Source organism: Sciurus vulgaris, assembly GCF_902686455.1.
Source record: "Sciurus vulgaris genome assembly, chromosome: 3".
NCBI lineage: Eukaryota > Metazoa > Chordata > Mammalia > Rodentia > Sciuridae > Sciurus > Sciurus vulgaris.
This window is the reverse complement of record NC_136463.1, coordinates 180425098-180446771: the sequence shown is the minus strand read 5'-3', so window position 1 is coordinate 180446771 and position 21674 is coordinate 180425098. Positions and strand designations below refer to the sequence as shown.

Below are 21674 nucleotides of genomic sequence, written 5' to 3'. Positions count from 1 at the left end.
TGGGGGGTGACTAGGCGGGGAGGAGCTGGAACAGAAAGTCCCAGGAAGCCCGGTTGTGTCATCGCCGCGATTCGGCCCCCGCTCGGCCTGCTCTCGGCGGTGGCGGCTGGGCCGCGGAAGGACCGGGCAGGGGGTTGACGGGCGAGGCGCTCGAGGAAGACCGCGGCCTGAGGGACCGGGGCCGGCGGGAGGGGGGGGTCGCCGGGTCCCCCCTCCGGCCCCCGGCAATGAGGGGGGCCCTTCACGGAATCGGGGTGAGGCGTGCGGGTCTTGGGGAGCCCGGCGGGGGTTGGGGGGGCCGGAAGTGGGTTTTGGAGCTCGGAGGGCGTCTAGGAAGGGAGAAAGTGGGGGGCCGGAAGTGCAGGTGGGGGGTGTGAAGACGGCAAGGGTTCCCCGGAAATGGGACTGGGGGCCCGGAAACCGGGAGAGGGGAGGCTCCGGGCCGGGGACGGCCCGGAAATGGAAACTAGGGAGCTGCTCGAGTGACAACAGTTGTGGGAAGCGAGGGTCAGAGGAGGGAGAGGCCCGAGTGACTTTGGACCGCAGTAAGGGGTTTCCTGCCGGGGAGCGGTTGGGGGCGGGCGAGCTCGGAGCCGGGGCCGCGCCGGGCAGTTGTTCGGCCGTGGGAAGTTGGGGCTGAGGGACGGTGACGTCGAGGGCTTGGTAGCGGGCATGGAGAAGGCCGAGGAACTTGGCTGAGGGGAGCGGAGCCACATCCTTTCAGACTGGTGAGAACGGGGATGGGTGGATGGGGAGGGAGGTGGGCCGATTGTCACCTAGTGGTATGGCGTGCCCGGCGGTCGGGCGAGTGATTTATATGGACGTGGATTACATAAAACCTGTTAGCGCGTCTGTCCCTCCGCTCGGCCCCGCGGTGAGCGGGGTTCCAGTGCGGGAGCAAGTTGGGAGTCCGAGGGGCCAGCGTTGTGGAATCCCCAGTCCTGCCTCCAGGGCTCTCGGCTCAGGACTAGAAACGCCTAAATAGCCAGGAGCGGGGTATTCGTCAATTTAAAAGCTCACGCGCACTGGGAGGGGTAATAACTTCCACCTTGGAACTGCGAGGCTGCCTCTGGGGGCGGGGGTAGGCAGGGGCTGCTGCCCAACCTTGAGGCAGGTTTGTTTTTGATAAAGCCTTTACTGTGGGGGAGATGGAGCCGAACAGGAGCCTGGCGGTGGGGATGGTGGGATCGCGTCGTTACTTAATTGGGGGCGGGTCTGTGTGTGTAGACGTGTGCCGTGGGGGGGGGGGGGGGCGGTGCTGACAGCGCTGAGTGTGCTCCGAGTGGACGTCCAGCTGCCCTCTGCTGCCTCCCATCCCAGGCCTGCGCTCCCAACCGTTCCTGGGCTTGCCAGATCACCCGATCTCCAGGCTTTCCTCCGTTTTGTAGGCCCTTAGTGTGTGTTCAAGTTTTATTCCTCTCGAGAGTCTCATTAGATATTTTTGGCATTTCATTTAAAGACCTGGCAAGTTGAGGCTCAGAATCTCGTCTAAAAACAAGACAGAAATACATGATAGAAAGTTGAAAGGACTATTGAGTGGAGTGAAAAACGGACGCTGGGAACAAAGGTCCTAGTTGTGTTAGAAAAAAAGGCAGGAGGCCTGTGTATGAGGCCTTGTGTGTGTTGCATGTACTGGAGGTGGGGACAGACAGGGTTGAGGAGTGGAGTTACCACAGGTTTAGAGACAACAAATTTTAGGGGGTTTTACTGAGGCTTATTTTCATATGCATGCCATGCCATGACATCAGTGTTAAAGGTTGGAGTAAACATCAATATTTAAGTTTTGAAGTAAACACAAGTTCTCATTGACTCCTTGTTCCCTGTTCAGCCCTACCAGTACATAATTGATGTGGGTTCCTAATCTTGTGAGATTGGAGAGTTTTAAATTTCATTTACTTTAAGCTTAAGAGAGAGCACATTAACATGGTTGGGTTTGTGGGCTTTGTATATGTCTGCCTTTCTATGAAGGTACCAATATCCAAAAGAATTGGAAACTGTAATTAAGGTTTATCATTGTTTCCATCTGCTCCCCCTTTTTTTTCGGGAATGGGTGGGTATTAAGTTCACTCAGCTGATGTTTACTATTTAATTTGTGTCTGTGATCAGGTATTTAGTTTCTTTTTTTTTCATTTTCTAAAAGTTTGAGAACTCTTGTGATATTCAGAGTTCCAGAAAGTACCTTAGTAAAAATATTTAAAAAATGAACAGGATGCCAGACTAGGGTAAAATCTGCTTTCACCTGGCAAAGTAAATTTGAAGTAATGCTTACTTTTCCACTCTTTTAAGATTACTATATTTGTTATTTAGATGAGGTTTTATCCTATTTTAAGAACCTTATCCTAGCAAAGAAGACACATCAATATCTTGGAAATCCACGCAATGCCAGCTATTAACTCTCTGACCTTGAGCTAATTACCTAACCTATCTGCCCTCCATGTATTTTAACTGTAAAGTGGTGATGGATAATTACTGTTTTGCCTCACTGGGTGGTTTTGAGACCTGATGATGGCTGTGAAAAAAGCCATAATGTCAAATAAGTACTAGATATTGTTAGTTTTACACAGTTGCATTAACTATTTTGAGGTAATTAAAAAAAAAGGTGCAGCTTCTCACCAGTGGGGGTCATCATGTGTAAGGTATGTTGAAGATATGAAATCGCTGTTTGACTGATAGTGGTATTTGGGCACAAATTTTATCTGTTAAATTAATTTTTAAAGGTTTTGCATCAACATGCCAGATACTTTTTCACATGTCCTACTGAATAAGCTTGTTAAACATATTTAGCGAAACTTTAGACAAATTTTTTGTTTTATTATTGACAACATTTATACCTGTTCTGATTTGTGGTTCTGATGAAATTGACTTTATAATGTCAGAGATTACAGTGAAGGAAAAAAGTTTGACCCTTGGTTTCTGTTTTCTTTACCCAATGTAGAAAAGCGTCCCCCCACTCCAAGTTGTGTACGGTCATTTTGAGCAAATGTGATACCAGTTGCTCCATTATTTTTCCCGGTTTGCAGAAGTAATTTGATGGATTTGAGTCAAAACAGCAACTACTTGTTGCTTTCCATTTTCACTCAAGTTGTTTCTTGGCTGTTGCTGACAACATGCACTTTTCCCTCATCTAAATCAAAACAATGCCCACTACATAGTAACCTAGTAGCCAGAGGAGGTAAAGAACAACCTCATCCCTTTAGCTAGCTTCCTCAAACTTCTACCCTAGGAGTTTTTTATTTGTATTTCTTGGTTATCTGTATATACTTTTCTGGATTATAGTGCTGCATTTGTTGAAATGTTGGTTTTGTTTCCCCAACTGGATTATAGGCTTCCTGAAGGCAAGAATTATTTCACACCATTGTGGTAATACATGAAGGTGCACTCATAAACCTGACTGAAAAATAATCTCCGTTTCATTCCTAATCCAGATCAGTAATGTTAGCCTCGTCTTGCCAAACATGCAGTCTTACACTTGGAAGGATTCTCCCAGTAGATTCTTCAGAATGCCTCCTGTGGTTTGATTTGGTGACGGTGGCCTCTTTACATTACCCTAATATGTTATATGAGTGCCTGAGTAGATGTTGATTGTCACCTACATGTTTCGGTATTAAGCCAGTGGATTATTCTGTGCCTCTTTTTTCTATAGGCCAAGCCACAATTAATAGAGCCAAGCCTGAAGGGAGTCCAGGCCAGATAAGATGGAAGAGTAAGAATCTGGTGGCTATTACACAATAAGTACAATTTGTAATTGTTGATTAATCTTACTGCTTATAGACTTTTTTGGTTTTTGCTACTGGGAATTGAATCCAGGGCTTCTTTACCACTTGCTGAGGTATATCCTCAGTCCTTTTTATTTTGAGATGGGGTCTCACCAAGTTGCCCAGGCTGGCCTCAAACTCTTGATTCTGTTACCTCAGCCTTCCCAGTCACTGAGATTATAGATGTGTACTACGATGACTAGCATAGGTGGGGTTTGGGGGAAGTATCTTGAGGTCTCTGACATCATTAAATTAATTCATTGATGGATTAAAAAATTGACATTAATTAGATGTAGAAATTGGGTTATGGGCAAATGGCTGAGATTGTAGGCTTGTGCCACCACACCCAGCTCATTCTCTTGATTTTTAAGTAAAATTTAATTTTGTTAATGTTTTGTCTTTTAAAAAGTGTGATTCTTTGATTAAATCTAATACTTCATTGATTGTTTCAGATTATTGGCAGAGGTTGTTTCCTGGATTGAAATAAGTCTGTTTAGTAGTTTTTCTCTAAGACCTTCTGTAGTTTGGTTGTTTCCCATGAATTCTTTAAACTGGATTGGCCAGAAGAAAAAGTAGTTTATTATTCAGGCTTATTTGTTTTGAGTTTGTAGAAGCTTGGTAAGTTTCATGGTTATACTGATTTAAAAAGTCATAGCCTACAATGAAAAAGCTGTCTGCTACTCTTGTGTTTTTGGTACTTAGCAGTATTGTTCAAGTGAGTTTCCTATTTGAAGAGAAAAGGTTCCTGTTCTACTATGCCCTATCTATCTTTGTGATCATGGCCAAATAATTTAACTTCTGTGTGTTCCAAGTACCTAATCTGAAAAATTTGGCTATACTACCCACCTAACGTAAAGTTAATGGTTATTTACATGCTGGTCACTATGTTTAGATTAGGCTACACAGGAGGATTAGAGTACAAGGCCCTTCTTAGAACATACCTTTATGAATGTGTATATATATATATACACAGACACATATGTAACATATATTCTATTTGAAAATATTTAAGTTTATAATAGTATTCCTTAGTCAATTATAAATTCTTTGAAGTTAGTATTCCCACTTTTTTGCCATAGTATCGTATCTTATTGGACCATGACAGATATTTAAAATGTTTGTTGAAAATGAGCCTTTTGAGAAAAAATAAGATACTGTAGGAAAAGTGTTTTGTAATTGTGTGTGTCTTTTTTGTGGCGCTGGCTATTGAACCCCCAGGCTTGTGCATGTGAGGCAAGTACTCTACTAACTGTGCTATATCCCCAGCCCTATTTTGTTTGTTTTGATCCACATTCTGCATCATTGTTAATGCTAAAATTATCTTGGAAGGTTTTTTTGTTTTGTGTTTTGTTTCTTTGTTTTGATACTGGGATTGACCCCCAAGGGCACTCTGCTGCTGAGCTGTGTCCCCCAGCCCTTATTATTTTGAGGCAGGGTCTTGGTAAGGTGCCAAGGCTGCCCTTGAACTTGGAATCCTTCTGCCTCAGCTTCTCTAGTTGCTGGAATTACAAGAATTTGCCGCTGTGCCCGACCGGTTTTTGGATGTTCTTAATCAGTTGAGTATGTTTTAGGGACTGCAAGTGCTTTTAAATAATATATTTTTTAAAAAAATCATTAACAATTTTGATTGTCTCAAAATAAAAAAGGTCTGTGGAGTGGAAGTAACTTACCAGCAGTGTGCCCCTGGGTTCGTTTCCCAGTACCGCATACACACAAACCAGAAGAAGCCATTTCATGTTATTTAATTGCCTGTTATTTGCAATTAAAAGTTGATCTTTAAAAAAAAATTTTTTTTGAGACGGGATCTCATGATGTTGCCCTAGCTGGTCTCCTGCGGGTGGGCTCAGACAACCTTTCTGCCTTAGCCTCCTTAAGTAGCTTGGACTGCTACTACCTTCATCACCATGCTGGGCTTAATATTCGATCATTTAAAAGGTACGCTGAGGACCTAAATATAGTTTTGGTACAATGCTAAATGATGAGTGTTTCCAAGCAATTTGTAATTGTATTAATCATTTTAGTTAATCCTTTCTTCTTTTTTTGGTACTGGAGATTGAACCTAAGGGCACTTAACCACAGAGCTACATCCCCAGCCCTTTTTATTTTTTATTTTGACAGGGTCTTAGTAGGTTGCTTACAGCTTCACCAAGTTGCTGAGGCTTGCTTTGAATCAGCGATCCTCTTGCCTCAGCCTCTGGAGCCTCATGGTGGTGTGGGCCACCATGCCTGGCTAGTTTATTCTGTTTGTTTCTTTGTAGAGAGGATGTGTTTATTTCTATAAATAAGGTGTTATTACCCATACATGGTTTTTGAAGACTATTTATAAGCTAAAGTGTCCTTCAAACAAGCCTTCAAGAGTTGAAGTTACAGCATTTTAATGTGTGTGTTAATCAACTTGGCTGTCATAACCAATGAGGTTTGTTTTTTTTTTTTTTTTTTTTTTTTTTTTTTTTGCGGTGCTGGGGATTGAACCCAGGGCCGACCAATGAGTTCTATCCTGACTTCAAGACTCCTCACTCTACCTGTGGGCGGCACTCTGAATAAATGGATGTACCTTGTGTTATCTTCTTAAGGTCAGATTAACTCAACTTGAAGTTCTTATGTTGGTAAATATAAGTGGAAACCTGAAGTGAGTTTTTATGAGGACCTTCTGAGGTTCACCATTGAATTACAATTTAAGCTACTTTGTGTCCTTAACAGGTTCAGGGAGATCTCATAGAGGGCCTCCCTCTTGTTTTTTTCTCTCAGAAATCAAGTTCTTAGAGTTCTTTTGTAAATAGTAAATATGTAAAAATGCTCTTAATTTCTAGGGCCCCAGTATCCTCTTAGTTTTTTTTTTTTTTTCCCCACTCTTGCCTACAGTCAAGAAACTTCTCAGCATTTTTACCCTTGCTTTTGTCTGCCTGAGTTGATGTTCTTCCCTTGTCTTGTACCTGGTATAGCTACATATGCATGCTTAACTTTCTTCTGGTAGCTCCTTAAAAAGATTTTTGTTTATTCTCTACTCTCTGTTCCCTCTCAAATAACATTTTATTTAACTTACAGCTTTTATAGTATCTCTTATATAATCAGTTATTTATACTTCTTAAGTAGATCTTTGGCTGCCCTCCCCCTACCCCTTTTGTAGTGGGAATTGAACTCAGGGGCACTTTACTAATGACCTATATCACCAGTCCTTTTTATTTTTAATTTTTATTTTGAGACAGTCTTTCGAAGGTGCTGAGCCTGGCCTCAAACGTGATCCTGTTGCCTCAGCTTCCCGAGGTGCTGGAATTAGAGGTGTGTGTGCCACCATTCCTGGCTAGATCATCTTTGGCTTATTTATTTTTGGTAGTGGGGATTGAACCCAGGGGACACTTTACCACTGAACTACATTTCCAACCCTTTTTATTTTTTTAAGTTTTGAGACAGGGTCTCCTTAAAGTTACTTAGGGCCTTGCTAAATTGCTGAGGCTGACCTTGAATTTGAGATCCTCCTGCCCTAGCCTACCAAGTGCAGGGATTAAAAGCACATCCCACTGCATTGGGCTAATCTTTGGCTTCTTGAGGATAGAGATCTGTTATGCTCACTCAAAGTGTCTGGTACAAGGCTCCCAACATAAACATTATGTGGTGTCAGTGACAAGTTTGTTTTGCTCTGTCAAAGGTCCTATGTTGTTAGATCATTTTAGCATTATTTGTCAAAATTTACTGTTAACTTGCTTATTTTTATATTTTCAGGGATTGGTATCTAAATGTACAAATTTTTCAAAAGTAGGCCCATTAAAATTAATTACTTTTAAAGAATTGTTAAGGCACTAGAATATTTTATAACTTGGTTACAACCAATTTAGCATCTGGGGATAATATTTATTAGTAGATGATGCTTTATTTACTAGTGCATATTTATTAAGTGCTTAATTTTTGCTAGAACTGTTCTGGAGTGCAAAAGGTACTTAAAGCCAGTGTGGTGATGTATGCCTGTAATCCCAGTGGCTCAGGAAGCAGGAGGATCTTGAATTCAAAGCCAGCCTCAGCAGCTCAGCGAGACCCTGTCTCTAAATAAAATACAAAAAGGACTGGGGATGTGGGTCAGTGGTTGAGTGCCCCCGGTTCAGTCCCTGGTACCAAGCAAAAAAGGTACTTAAAACTTAGTCCTTGAGTTAAGTGTGGGAGTGCACCTATCAGTAATCCCAGCTGCTCTTGAGGCTGAGGCAGAAGGATATTAAATTTGAGCCCAGCCTCTACAATTTAGGGAGATCCTGTCTCAAAAAATAAAAAGCTAGGGATGTAGCTCAGTGGGGAGCTCCTTTGGGTAAAAACAAATCCTGGTCCTCTTAGTTCTGTTATGTTTCATATAATTGATACATATTTGATCATAACTTGTCTACAGCTGTTTGTGCAGTTGGTGATGTATTTGAGTGGCAGTGAGTTTGCTTGTTAGTATGGATGACACCTCTGGGTTCAATCCCTAGCAACAAAATCCCCTCCAAAACACCTAATAAAAAAGCCCCAGAATTCTATATGACATTTAATATTGTGTGTATTTGTTATTAAATACAAAATTGAGTTTTATGAAGTGGACACTGAGAAGCGTATAAATTCACATCTGGGAAGAAGTTATTGAGGAAGACCTGCAGAGGAGGGGCTTGAACTGGCCCTCCTACTTTGGGGTAGATCCAGGAAGAAAGGAGAGCTTAAGGTTGTGATTGTAGCAAGGATCCAGGTAATGTTAATGGACCCTTTGGAGTAGGGAATCAGTATTTATGAAATAACAGAAATTTGGGTTGAGATTATTGAGGTTCTTACAGATAAAGAAATTGGATTATTTTCTTTTTGCAGTACTGGGGTGTTGGGGTTTTTAAAAATTGAGAGTACTATTTAGACCTAATACATGATTTTTTGAGTTACCCACTTAGTAATTTGTCAGTATTACATAGAAGAAGCATTTGCTTAGCATAATGTAATAAAGAAATGATGTCGAAGGGGCTGGATTTGATCCTCAGCACCACATTAAAAAAAGAATAAATAAAAACTATTGTGTCCATCTACCACTAGGAAAAAGAAATAATGTTTAAGATGAGTGAATAGTTGTACCCCACCCCCCACCCCCTGTGCTAGGGATCAAACCTTTGTACCTTGTGCATGCTAGGTGAAAATTTATATACTTTTTTAAAAGAACAAATTAATGTTCCCAATTTTTATCCAATTTTTTTGGGGGTGGGGCCAGTTTGGGGGATTAAACCCGGGGTGCTTTACCACTAAGCTGCATCCCCAGCTTTTTAATTTTTTTATTTTGAGACAGGGTCTTACTGAATTGCTGAGGCAGGCCTAGAATTGATTTCGCCTCCAAATTGCTGGGATTATAGGCATGTGCCACAGTGTCTGGTACCCTTTTACTTTTATAAAAGTATGTATCCTAGCAGCTTGGGAGGATGAGGCAGAAGGATCGGAAGTTCAAAGCCAGCTACAGCAATTTACTGAGATCCTGTCTCAAAAGAAAAATTAAAAAGATCTGGGGATGTGACTCAGTGGCGAAGTGCCCCTGGTAACAACAACAAAGTGTGTATGAGAGGATTTTATAATTGAGGTTAGATCATGGCTACCAGAAAACTAAAGAAAAATATTTAGCTTTCTTTAGCAGCTTTTATTTGCAGCATATTCTTGAAGACTTTGCTGGTGGTAGTTTGAACTGACTTGATTATTTGGAAATAGCAGAGATGCTAGCAAGCTGTTAGTATAATTTTTTAACTCAGTTATTCCTGTTTGTGGAATCAGGAAGGTTGTATAGTCCAATATTTATGGGGTTTTGTGGACTTCAGAATCAGAACATGTGTGAAATCTATTTTACTGCTACAACAGGCAAGAGGATCTATTTCTGTACAAAGCTTCATGTGTTTCCTTTGCAAAGCTTTTGTTTTCATTTCCTACCCACCTAGGGAAAGCAGCTTAGTCTCTGGAGGGAATTCCTTCTTGATCCTTTCCCTTTCCATCCCAAGTCCAAATGTAGTTTTTGCCTTTCTCTGAATAGATGGGAAAAATTAATCTGAAATCTGAGAAAAGTTTCATTTTTTGTGATCGCACCTGTTTGCTAATTATTTGTCAGTTATAATTAGGAACACATTTTGACTTAAATACTTTTTAGAAAATTAGTGTGTTAACTATAGAGTTTATCTTCCTTTTTTTACTGCTCACTTTGCCTTTTAAAAAGTTTGGCCTTCCAGTTGCTGCTTATGAGGTAAGACTTAGAGAATTTCAGCCTTTGGTGTGCGCTGTAAGATAATCTGCCTCTTCTAACCATCTAGTGTTACCTTTCAGCTGCCTGTACGTTAGGCTGGTCCATTTTTTTTCCTAGGCATTTTCTTTTTACACAAACTAAGGATTGAAAGGAATTAACAAAGAGATAATAGGCCATTTGTTATCTTCTTTGTGGCACTGTTTTAATTGCTAAATCTCTTGCATTATCAAAGAAATTGGTAAACTCAGGTTTGCTAGAGTGGAATTTTTTCTTTTCTGTAGGATGTGCCTACTACTTAATTCAAGTGTTTACTTATATTCAGCCATGTGTATTATTTAATAATTTATCCTTAATAAAAAATTAAGATGACTTATAATTGCATGATAATCTTGAGAGTTTACTATATTTGAGAAGATTAGAACTTTTTCATGATGCCTCTACTTGAGTTTACTTAAATTTTTAATGTGAGAGTAAAAAATTGGGAAGTTTCTATTTTATTATTTTTCTTTATTTTGTTTCTGGTGCTGGGAATTGAACCCAGGCCTTGTATGTACTAGGCAGGTGTTCTACCACTGAGATTCATTCCCAATCTTCTGTATTTCTTTCTTTTTTTTTCTTTTTTTCCCCCAGTACCTGGTATTAAATCCAGGGTTGCTGTACCACTGAACTGTACTCCGATCCCTTTTTTATTTTTATATATTTGTTTATTTTGCAGTACTGGAAATTGAACCCAGGGGTGCTTTACTGATGAGCTACATTCCCAGGCCTTTTTATTTTGACAGAGGGTCTTGAAAAGTTGCCCAGTCTGGCCTCAAACGTGCATTTCTTCTTCCTCAGACTCCAGAGTTGCCTGGATTACAGACAGGCAGGCACCACCATGCCTGGTTTTTTTTTTTAAGTCTGACAGGTTCGAGAAGATGATTTCTCCCTACCATCTTGGAGTTAAGTGGTAGAGCTTTAAGGTGGAGGAGATCATGAGAGTATTAATAGGATATATAGCAAGATGAACTTGGATTGTAGTTTACTAGTTGATTGACCTTAAGCTAGTTACGTAATATATAAGTTTTAGAAAAATGTGCTTCTTAGGTTAGGATTCTTCTGAATTTTCATGAGAAAAGTGAGGTCCTTAGTATAGTGCTCACAGTTATGTGATCAAATAGCAGTTGTTAAATTGTAGTTTTTTCTGACTAGTATGTTGGATCCTAGACATAGTTTAATAGTAGTTTTTATCCTTTTAAATGATACCTTATTTGCATAGTTGATATAAAGGTATAAATTATAGTCAACAGAGTTGCAAGTTCATTATTTTTAAGGTGTAATTTAGGTGTTCAGAAAATTTAATGGACGATTAAAACTAAAAGATTAAAAGAAAAAAAGAACCTGAACTGGATTAATGTTAGGTGCTTAGAAAAGTTTTGGGGGGGGCCAGTGGACTACATTTGATCAAGGTTCAAGTATTTATTCATTGCTAATTATAGTATCTTGACTTTCAAGTGTTAGGTAAGTTTAGTGTTAGCAGTGTTACATTGCTTATTAGTGTCTTCATTTTGATAACAGACTTTAAAATCTTATGAAAATAACATAAGGAATATCTCATATTCCCCTTTCCCTAGTTTAAGGTAAGATATTATTTGTTGTTAGATGAGAAATACATTAGTTTTAAAAATTGTTTTTCCATAAGAAATGTGTTAAAAATCTGTTTAAAAAGATCAGTACAGTGAACACTTTGTTTTACATGTCTCTTTAGAAGTCGTCATATACTTACTGACTTAGCAGAGTATTCTCTGAATGTTTGGTTATATCTTTTTCTTTATCCTTGGTCATTATTGCTGTATATTGGTTTATTATACTGACCCTTAAGACTCTCATTGGCGATTGAACTTTCAAAATGACCTACTTTTTCTTGACTTTCCATTGTGCAGTGAGCATACCCTCTCTTATTAGTTGGTGGGTTTCAGTATGTTTAGACTGTGTGTCACATCTACCATCTACTTGTTGAGTTGCAAAAGTGCTTGGTACATTCAGAGTGAAGGTTTGCATGATGTGGCCGAGAGTGATGATTTTGATAGCTCAAAGGGTTTTTTTTTTTTTTTGCGGTACTGGGGATCGAACTCAGGGCCTTGTGCTGTGCTTGCAAGCCAAGCACTCTACCAGCTGAGCTATCTCCCCAGCCCTTTTTTTTTTAAATACCAGGGATTGAACCCAAGGATGCTTAACCACTGAGCCACATCCCCAGCCCCCAACCCTTTCTTTCTTTTTTTTTTCTTCTTCCTGTGCTGGGGAATTGAACCCAGGGCCTTGTGCTTACAAAGCAAGCACTCTACCAACTGAGCTATATCCCCAGCACCCCCCCTCCCCCCTTTTTTTTAAAGTACATTAGTTCTCTGCCCTTTTCTTAAAGGGCATCAGTAGGCTTTATTTTTTATTTTTGATACTGAGGATTGGACCCAGGGGCACTTTACCACTAAGCTACATCTCCAGCCCTTTATTTATTTCTAAATTTAGACAGGGTCTTGCTAAGTTGCTTTGGGGCCTTGCTAAATTGCAGAGGCTGGTCTCAAACTTGTAGTCCTCCAGCTTCAGCCTCTGAGTGGCTGGGATTATAGATGTGTGTCTCTTGACGTGGCTTCTTTGGTAGTGGGTATTGAACCCCGGGACACTTTACCACTGAGGTGCATCTCCAAGCACTTTTAAAAAAATTTTTTTTTTTTTTTTTTTTTTTTTTTTTTTTTTTTGAGACAGGGTTTTCCTAAGTTGCTCAGGGCCTCAATAAATTACTGAGACTGGCCCAAGAACCTTCTTTCTCTGTTGCCCCACCCCTTTGCTATGATTACTGGTGTGAGCTACCATACCTTTTTTTTTTTTTTTTTTAAGATGCTTTCAACCTCTTGTTTCTGAAAAATTGGATTTTAAGAGATTGCAGAGAAGAGAATAAAATAAGTGAGGTCCTTAATCTATAACAAGTGAGGGTCTACCATGTGCCAGCTACACATTTTGGTTTATATCCTTTGGCCCTTAATCCCCGCCCAGTCCTCCCTCCCTCCCTCAAACAGGTTCTCTACCACTTAGCTGCATCCCAGTCTTCATTTGAGACAGGGTCTTGTTTAGTTGCCCAGGCTGGTCTTGATCTTATCTTCCTGCCTCAGCCCCCTAGGAGCTGGAATTACAGGAGTACACCACTGGCCTGGTCCAAAGCCAAGTATTGAAAGTCTTAGCTTTTGCATTAAGTTGGGAAATGTTCTCACATATCTGAGGGATTTGTATGTGTTTGTGGCAATTCATTGGGAAGGATCTGAAGGTTCCTTTGAGCTACAAGTTCCTATATGTTCTTGACCTGTGTCTACCTCTCTCACAGTGACTGCTGTTCTGGGCTACATATTCTTCTTGCTGCCTGCAGTGTCTGAGATTTTACATGTTTGTCTCATGTAAGGTTTTAGCTCAAATGTTTCCCCTCAAAGGTGACTTTATGGATAATGATTGATCTGTTTTCACCGCAAGTAATAGAAAATTTGACCCACAGGGCCTTAAACTGATCAGTTTATTTTTCCTCATAAGGTTCACCTGTGTAATGACAAAGACAAGGATCTTGTGTGTTTCTACTTTGCCATTCCTAGCAGGCGATTCTCATGATCACTAAGTGACTCTCCTGGCCTGAAGTCATCGTGTCCGCTACATTTGAGAACAGGAAGGGAGGAAAAGATTTATCTAGAAAGCAAAAGTATTCCTAGAGACGACTAGCATACCTCCCATGTGTGTCTTCCTGCTGAGAACTAGGTCACACATTTGGCCCCCTAAAAAGTAAAAAAGGATAATGGTGCTCTGAACCCAGACAGGTTTAGACTCTGGTTCTTAAATTTTTTTGATATGCAGTCAGTGAGAAGAAATGCCATACATAAGCAGTGTTGAATCATTTATGCATGCTGCCATTTTCTAATATGTATTTAATTGGAAAGTTCTGGTTAGAACTTTTTTTTTTTTTTTTTTTTGGTTTACCCAATTTGAACCTTTTTAAATCACGTGAATTAAAAGTATCCGGATCCATTTTTAAATCTTAATTTTAGGAACGCTCAGTTTAGATACAGACAAAACATGACATTAGACAGTACAACATACAAATAACACAAAATCAAGGCCTTGTAACTTTATAGGTGAATCTCCATTGCAATGTAACAGATGTTCAAAAACTCTAGTTGAATAAAAATAGAACTGATCAAAAAATCATGAGCTCAAAAAAACATATAATTAAAAATATAGCATTTACTTTGCTGGAGTTTTAAAGACTCTTTTTACCTTTTCTTTCCCTGGGTTTGAGACCGGTCTCCTACTGAGCCTTTAGGCTTCTTTTATTTATATTTCAATGTAAGCCTTGACTGAGATCTGGAAGGATCTAACAGAACAGAAACTTTGTGTCTAAGGCATTTTAGCCATCTCATCAGGACAGGTTAGATGTTAAAGAAAATTATGAGATCTTATTTTTTCATTACTTTTGAGACTGAAGCTACTTTGCTAAGTTACCCTTCAGGGCTGTCGGGAGGGGGAGTCCGGAGAAGGAACCTTTGGGGTCCACCCGAGAGTAGCCCGGGCTGAGAACCCCGCAGTTGTTCCAACCCTTCCTCCACCTCCGCCACAAACACACAACAGAACCAGATACAGACGGGCGCCAATCTCTGATCCACCAATTGAACCCGATCAGCGCCCTTACCGATGGAGACTACTAGGCGTCCCTGGCTCTCCTTCCACCCTTAGGGCGTCCCCCAGGGCTGCAACCTGTGGCCCCCCAGGCACGTCTACCGACCACTGTTCGGCCACTCTCACGAGTCACCGAACGGCTGCCACCGAACCCGAAAGCACACTCACAGAACCAGACCAACTAACAAAACACAAGACAAAGACAACTTCGGAGTACCCCTTCTTACCTCCAAGGTCGACTCTGCGGATGAGGGGGGGCCGTCTTATCCCGGGCGAGCCCCCAAATGTAAGGCCCCCAAAAAGGAAACCCCAACTCTGTCCCATGGATCGACGGCAACCCCAATCAACCATAGGAGGCGTCACTTGATGCAAACCGCAAGAGGTGTTTATTCCAGCGCGCTGGGACCCAACTCGAGGAGTCGAGTAGAACGTTTTTTTGTTTTGTTTTGTTTTGTTTTGTTTTGTTTTGTTTTTGGTACTGGGCATTGAACCCAGGGGTGCTTAACCACTGAGCCCCATCCCCGGCCCTTTTTATTTTTATTTTGAGACAGGGTCTCACTGAATTGCTTAGGACCTCACCAAGTTACTGAGACTGACTTTGAACTCAAAATCTGCCTGCCTCCCGAGCTATGAATTGGAGGCTTGCACCATTGCACCCAGCTGGTTAGAACAGTTTTAAGTTCAGGAGTTCTTAACCTTTTTGTAGTGTGGACCCTATAGCAGCTTGTTGGTGCCTCGAATTTTTTTTTTTTTTTTTTTTTTTTTTTTGTACTGGGACTTGAATCCAGGGATGCTGAACTGTTAAGCCACATCCTTGGCCCTTTTCAAGTTTTAGAAAATTTTGAGATAGTGTCACTCAGTTGCTTGGCTCTGCTAGGTTGCTGAGGCTGGCTTCGAGGTTGTGATCCTCCTGCCTTAGCCTCCTGAGCTGCTGGATTACAGGTGTGTGCTACCATCCTGGCATCAAAATAATATTTTTAAACTCAAAAAATAAGTTCATAAGACTCAAGAAATCAAATATATCAAAATGTTGACTTCTAGCTCCCAAACTTTTAAATTTGTTTTAATAATGTAAGTAATATATTTATTAGAACATTCAGTAATGTGGTCTAGCAGATGTTTAAAGTAATGACAGTGTAAATGATATTTCAAGGTATCTGCGCGACACTTGTGATATGATGATGTCTGTGCTTTGTAAAGAGAAAGGTACTGGAAATAATGCTGTTTCTTTGCCTGTTAATACTAAAAAAAATGTTAAATTTCAATTAGAGGTTAATGAAATGATTTCTTTAACTCTGAACAAACTCCTGCTTATGAATGTATGCTCAATTTAATTTCAAGACTTTAATTAAAAAAAAAAAATTGTATTGGGGATTGAATCCAGGGGTGCTTCACCACTGACTGAGCTACATTTTCAGCCATTTTCATTTTTTCTTATTTATTTTTGATGATAGGGACTGAACCCAGGGGTGCTTTACCACTGAGCTACATCCCTAGCCCTCCTTATTTTGAGACAAGTTTTTACTAAGTTCCTGAGGGTAGCCTTAAGCTTCTGATCCTCCTGCCTCAGTCTCCCCTATTGCTGTGAACACAGGCTTGTACCGTCATGCTCTCCCTCTTTCAGTTTAGTGTGCGTATATCTCAAATAGTTGGTAAAGCAAGAGCATTGGTGTTTCTTGCTAATTTTTACAGGAAGAATGAAAAAATTACCCCCAATAAGAAAGGCATTATAAGGATATTATTCTTAATCTCTCTAGTTTATATTTTGTACCCCTCTCCTTTTAATTTTAGGACCATATACTTTCCTTTCATTGAGCAGTCTTACCTTTTTAATTTTATTTTTATTTTTACAGACTGCATTTGTGTACAACTTTTTGTTTCTATGGTTGTGCCCGATGTAGGAAACTTTATTAATGAAAACGCTGAAACAATTGCTTGCTATCATGAATTAGAATTTTGTTTCAACTTGGGTGATTAACCACCCCTCATCTCCATACAGGGAATTGAACCCAGGGGCACTCTGTTATTGAACTACATCCACAGCCCTTTTTATTTTTGTCAAGGTCTTGGTAAGTTGCCCAACCTTTCTGCAAATTTGTGATCCCCCTGCCTCAGTCTCCTGATTTGCATTCTGGAATTACAGGTGTGTGCCACTGCACCCAGCTCTTAGTTTTCTTAACACATCAGTGCCTTTTTGCACAGTTGGACTGCAAATTTTTGTTGATTGGATATAATTTTTTTCTGATTTACATGTCTACTTTGAATAACCCTCAGATTTGGGTTGTTTGAGGGTTATTCAAAGCTGACACATAGTATCTGATAGAAAATTAACTAGTACTTTGTTTCACAAGGTTTAGTGAGTCCTAGAAGAACTTCTTTTGAAATAGTAAGTGATGTTATCCATGTTGGGTTTAATTTGTTTTAGAAAAATGAAGTTTAATATTTAGTTACCATAGACTGTAATGGATATTGTAGACTATAACTGAATTTTTTATAAATACTTCTGGTTTTCAGTTTTTTATTTACTGATAGTGTAGGAAGCAAAAAGATGATTGACTTTCTAACCAGTATAATACCGAAGGGGAAAAGGTTAGGAGGTAAAAGGTTAGATGGTTAAAGTTTATTTAGTGTCCTAAGCTTCAGAAGGGAATAGAGTTTTAGAGTTTGTGGGGGAAATGGCTGCACATTATGGGACGTGGAGGGTGAAAACACAGGTAAACCAAGGTTGACTTATGCAGATAAAGCCTTTTAGGTAGTAGCACAAAAGAATAGGTGAATAGGCTATGCTAAAGTCTGTTCTGAGCAAGGCTAGTGACCTTTAGCATTCTTTTCTTTGATGAGTTGATCTTACCTGGTTTGATAAGACTGTGGGGAGGGGAATCATGATAGTTCGGTTCTACTGTTGAACTGCTTTTAGAGTCAGACATGGGAAATTTTAGAGACACCCTTCGGGAAGAGGGTGAGTGACAGGTGGCCAGAGACCTTCCTTGTCCTTTAGTTCAAAGTGCTCAGCATTAAAAAAAAAAAAAAGCACTCAGCGTTCGTTGCCAAGGTGTCGTATTTTGGGGTGTGTTTTTCTGAATCTCAACACAAGCATCATTACTTTATTAAAATAGAGAACAGAAAGATATGGTACAGGTAATTAAGGACATCAGTCTATCAGTTTAGTAACTGCATTGACAAATGCACTCTATTTTGTAGGATTTTTTCATTCTTAACAGATGTCTTTAAAATCAGTTTGGGAGCTGGGGTTGTAGCTCAGTGGTAGGTAGAGTCCTTGCTTAAAATGAGGGGTACTCTGGGTTTGATCTGCATGACTACAATAACTAAAAATAAATAACATTAGTAAATAAAAAATTCGTTAATTGATTATGGTATCTTGTTTGGAGTAGAGGTCTGTCTGGCGCATTCACATTGTTGGCATAATTGAAGGTTCAAAATCAACAATTTAAAGGTTTTTCTTATGTATTTTTTCTTTTTATGCACTTTTGAAGTCAGGGAACATTTTCAGTGGAATTTTTTTTAAAACACTTTATTGAGATTTAGTTCATGTGATATATTCATTTGAAAGTATGGAGTTTCTAATAGAGTTGTACATTCATATCATCACTAGAAAATTGTGTATTTTTATCACTCCAAAAAAGAAATCCTATACCCATAGGTTTGTATTAACTTTTAGTTTTGTTGTAGAATTGACAGTTTTGTTGTAATGCACTATCTTATCTTTTTAGTAAAACTTGCATGGACTAGGGAGATAGCTCAGTTGGTAGAGTGCTTGCCTGGCAAGCACAAGGCCCTGGGTTCAATCCCCAGCACCGCAAAAAAAAAAAAAAAAAAAAAAACTTGCCAGTTAGGAGGGAAAAAAATCTGTAGTTTGGTACTTACTACAGCTGGGATGACTAGTTCTTTTTCTTTTGGCAATTTCAGTTTACTGTTTCTACTTGAACTATTTGAATTTAAACATTCTGCTAACTAGAATATGCACTTATTTGTTGGCTGTAATGGTGTCATTTCAAGAGGGCTGTGTAGGATACTCTTCATGGAAGATGCCAAATTCACTTCAGAACCAAACTTGGAGTGGTGGTATTGTTTCTCAGGGAACATTTTTTTATTTTTTAATATTCCAAGACTGTAGAAGTCCCAACTAAGAGATAAAAAGTTAAATATATGATTGTCTCTTTAATTTTTGGTACTAGGGATCGAACCCAGTATTGGCATTCTAAGTTCTCACTCTGCCACTGGGCTACTCCCTCAGTTGACTTCTAAGGTATTATATCTACTTTCTTATTTCCAGGTTTGTAGGGAAGGTTTTGTTTTAAAAGTCTTATTAACACTTTCTATATTTAGTATGTAACTTACTTTTGAAGAGTGTATGTGTGGCTGGGCTTGGCACATTTCTGTAATCTCTGCTGTTTGGGATGCAGAGGCTGAGGCTAGAGAGAGGATTGCCAAGTTTAAGGCCAGCCTAGGAAAGCTAGTGAGACTGTCTCAAAATAAAAAGGCTGGAGATGTGACTCAGTGGTAGAGCACCCCTGGATTCAATCACCGGTACGAAAGGAGAAAAAAAAAAGGATAAAGAGGTTTAGGTGTAGATTTTCTTTTTAGAGTTGAGGAGGTTTCGGGCTTTTCCTCTTGAGTCCCATTCCCAGCTATTTCCTGTACATTTATTCATGCCTCTAGGCTACGCTTTTCTGAAGTTGTTTCTGAAATGCATTTTGACACATTGTACACGAATGGAGCATAACTTCTAATTCCTCCCCTGTGGTGCTAGTAGTATTTAGGGTTAATAATGTCTGTCTCATTCCACTGTCCTTCCCATCTTCTCTGCCCCACCTTCCTCACTCTCCTCTCCACAATCCAGGGTTTCTTCATTCTTTCCTGCCTCGCCACCCCCCGCATGGATCAGTATCTGCCTATCAGAGAAAACATTCGGCCCTTTAGTTTTATGGGATTGGCCTTATTTCACTTAGCATGATATTCTCTATCTAGTTCCATCCATTTACCTGCAAATATCATAATTTCATTCTTATTTAAGGCTGAGTAATGTTCCATTGTGCATATGTACCACATTTTCTTTCTCTTTTCATCTTGGAGGGCATTCTAGTTGGTTCCATAGTTTTAGCTATTGTGAATTGAGCTGCAATCAACATTGATCTGGCCGCGTCACTATAGTATGCTGATTTTAAGTCCTTTGGTTATAAACCGAAGTGTGGGATAACTGGGTCAAATGGTGGTCCATTCCAAGTTTTCTGAGGAATCTCCATAGTGCTAGGAAAACCCCTCTAACAGTCATTTGAGATCCTTTACTCCTGGGGGAAATACCTTTTTTATCCATAATGGTCTATATATTTCATCCCCTGAGAGATGTATTTCCTCCACCAGGACTTGTGGACTCTTTAGTAGTAGTACTTACGGTAGTTTCTTAGTCCATCACCTTTTACTCCAGTTATTTGTTTGGTTTTTCATTGATCTGGGCTTCCAAAATTCTTTTAAACCTTGCATGTGTCCTACCATAGACTTTTTTACTACGAGCTCATTCTGTGTGTGTGTGTCTGTGTGTCTGTGTATGTGTGTGTCTGTCTTTCTGTCTTTGAGGTGCAAGGGATTGAACCCAGGGCCTCTCATAAACTAGGCAAGTGCTGTACCAGTGAACTATACACACGCTTAGCCCTCTTACTCTTTATTATGGCCCCCAAACCCCTCACCAAGGAGAAACATCATTGTTTAATTTTTTAGATTTTCAAAGTATGGTGATACCTTATGTTTCCACTTTTCCTTCCAGTTTGTTTTAGCTGGTTTTCTTTGAAGGTAAGAAATGATTGAGCATAGACATTTCATGGTTGCAGTTTTGTTCAGTCCCGTGTCCCCCCCCCCCCCCCCCCCCCCCCCCCCGGCTTTATGGATTTAGTCTTCCTTTTTCTTTTTCATCATTTTGGCAATAAGGTCTTGCTATTTTGCCCAGGCTGTTTTTCTAATTCCTGAATTCAAGCTTCTTTCTACTTCAGCCTCTTAGAGTCCAAGGCACTAAATGCTGTGTACCATCAAACCTGACTTTACTGGTTTCTTAATAGTTTTGTTTCTAAGAACAATGGGAACAAAGGATACTGAACTAATATTTTATGATACTGATTTAGTAATAATTTTGGGCGATGTTATTTGGTATAACTTTTAGACACAAATATTTTCATGATATCGTTACGTGTTATAACTTTAAAATGTTGATTTTTTTTTTCCATAAATGGTTAGATATAGCATTCTGCTAATGGAAAGTTGTAAATTGGATTTGAATTTATTCTTTTAAAGGCCAGTGTCTAAGAAAATTGACCTAAGAGTCAGGACAGAGGAGTGCTAATGTAACTTTTAAGTTTAGAATACTATACTTTGGTTAGAGTTACCTTTAAACTTTTCTTAAATGAATAATGCTTATTCTTAGTATACTTTGGAGGCTTTTCGGGTTAAAGACAGTGACATATTAGAAATATGTATACTATTATTACTTTGTACACTGTGACTTAATAGTTTTGTCTTTGTTCTTTGGGGAAATACTGAGACCATAAATGAGTTTGGTTTACAGTATTATCCATCTTGCGTGGGAGGCATTAAAAGTAAAGTATAACTTTAAAAAGTTCAAAACATTAATTGAACACTGGGTTACCTAGAATTATTACTTGAGATTGGTTATATATGTCTATGTCTAGTGAAATTTTTAAGGATGGAATCAGGCAGCTAGGTTTTAGGAACAATTAACTAAAACCAAAAATGCAGATAATTTTACATATTGTCTCTGTATATCTGCTTCATCTTTCTCTAAAGACTACTTCCTAATGTGACTATCTTAAATATAGCCATTCTAATGCCATTACTTTGTGCTTTACAACTAAGTACCAAAAGAATTTTGAGGAAGGACTTTGATTAAATCATCGTAGGTTGTTTGTTCAGTTTATTTTTATTTAATAAATTTTTTTTGGTAGTTGTAGATGGACAACATTCCTTTATTTTATTTTCATGCAGTG

General features: G+C 39.5%; 1 protein-coding gene across 2 annotated transcripts in view; it reads left to right on the top strand.

The window, feature by feature from the left end:
* TRIP12 (thyroid hormone receptor interactor 12) overlaps positions 1-21674 on the top strand; it is a 149370-nt gene that overhangs the window by 223 nt on the left and 127473 nt on the right. The window lies entirely within an intron of this gene.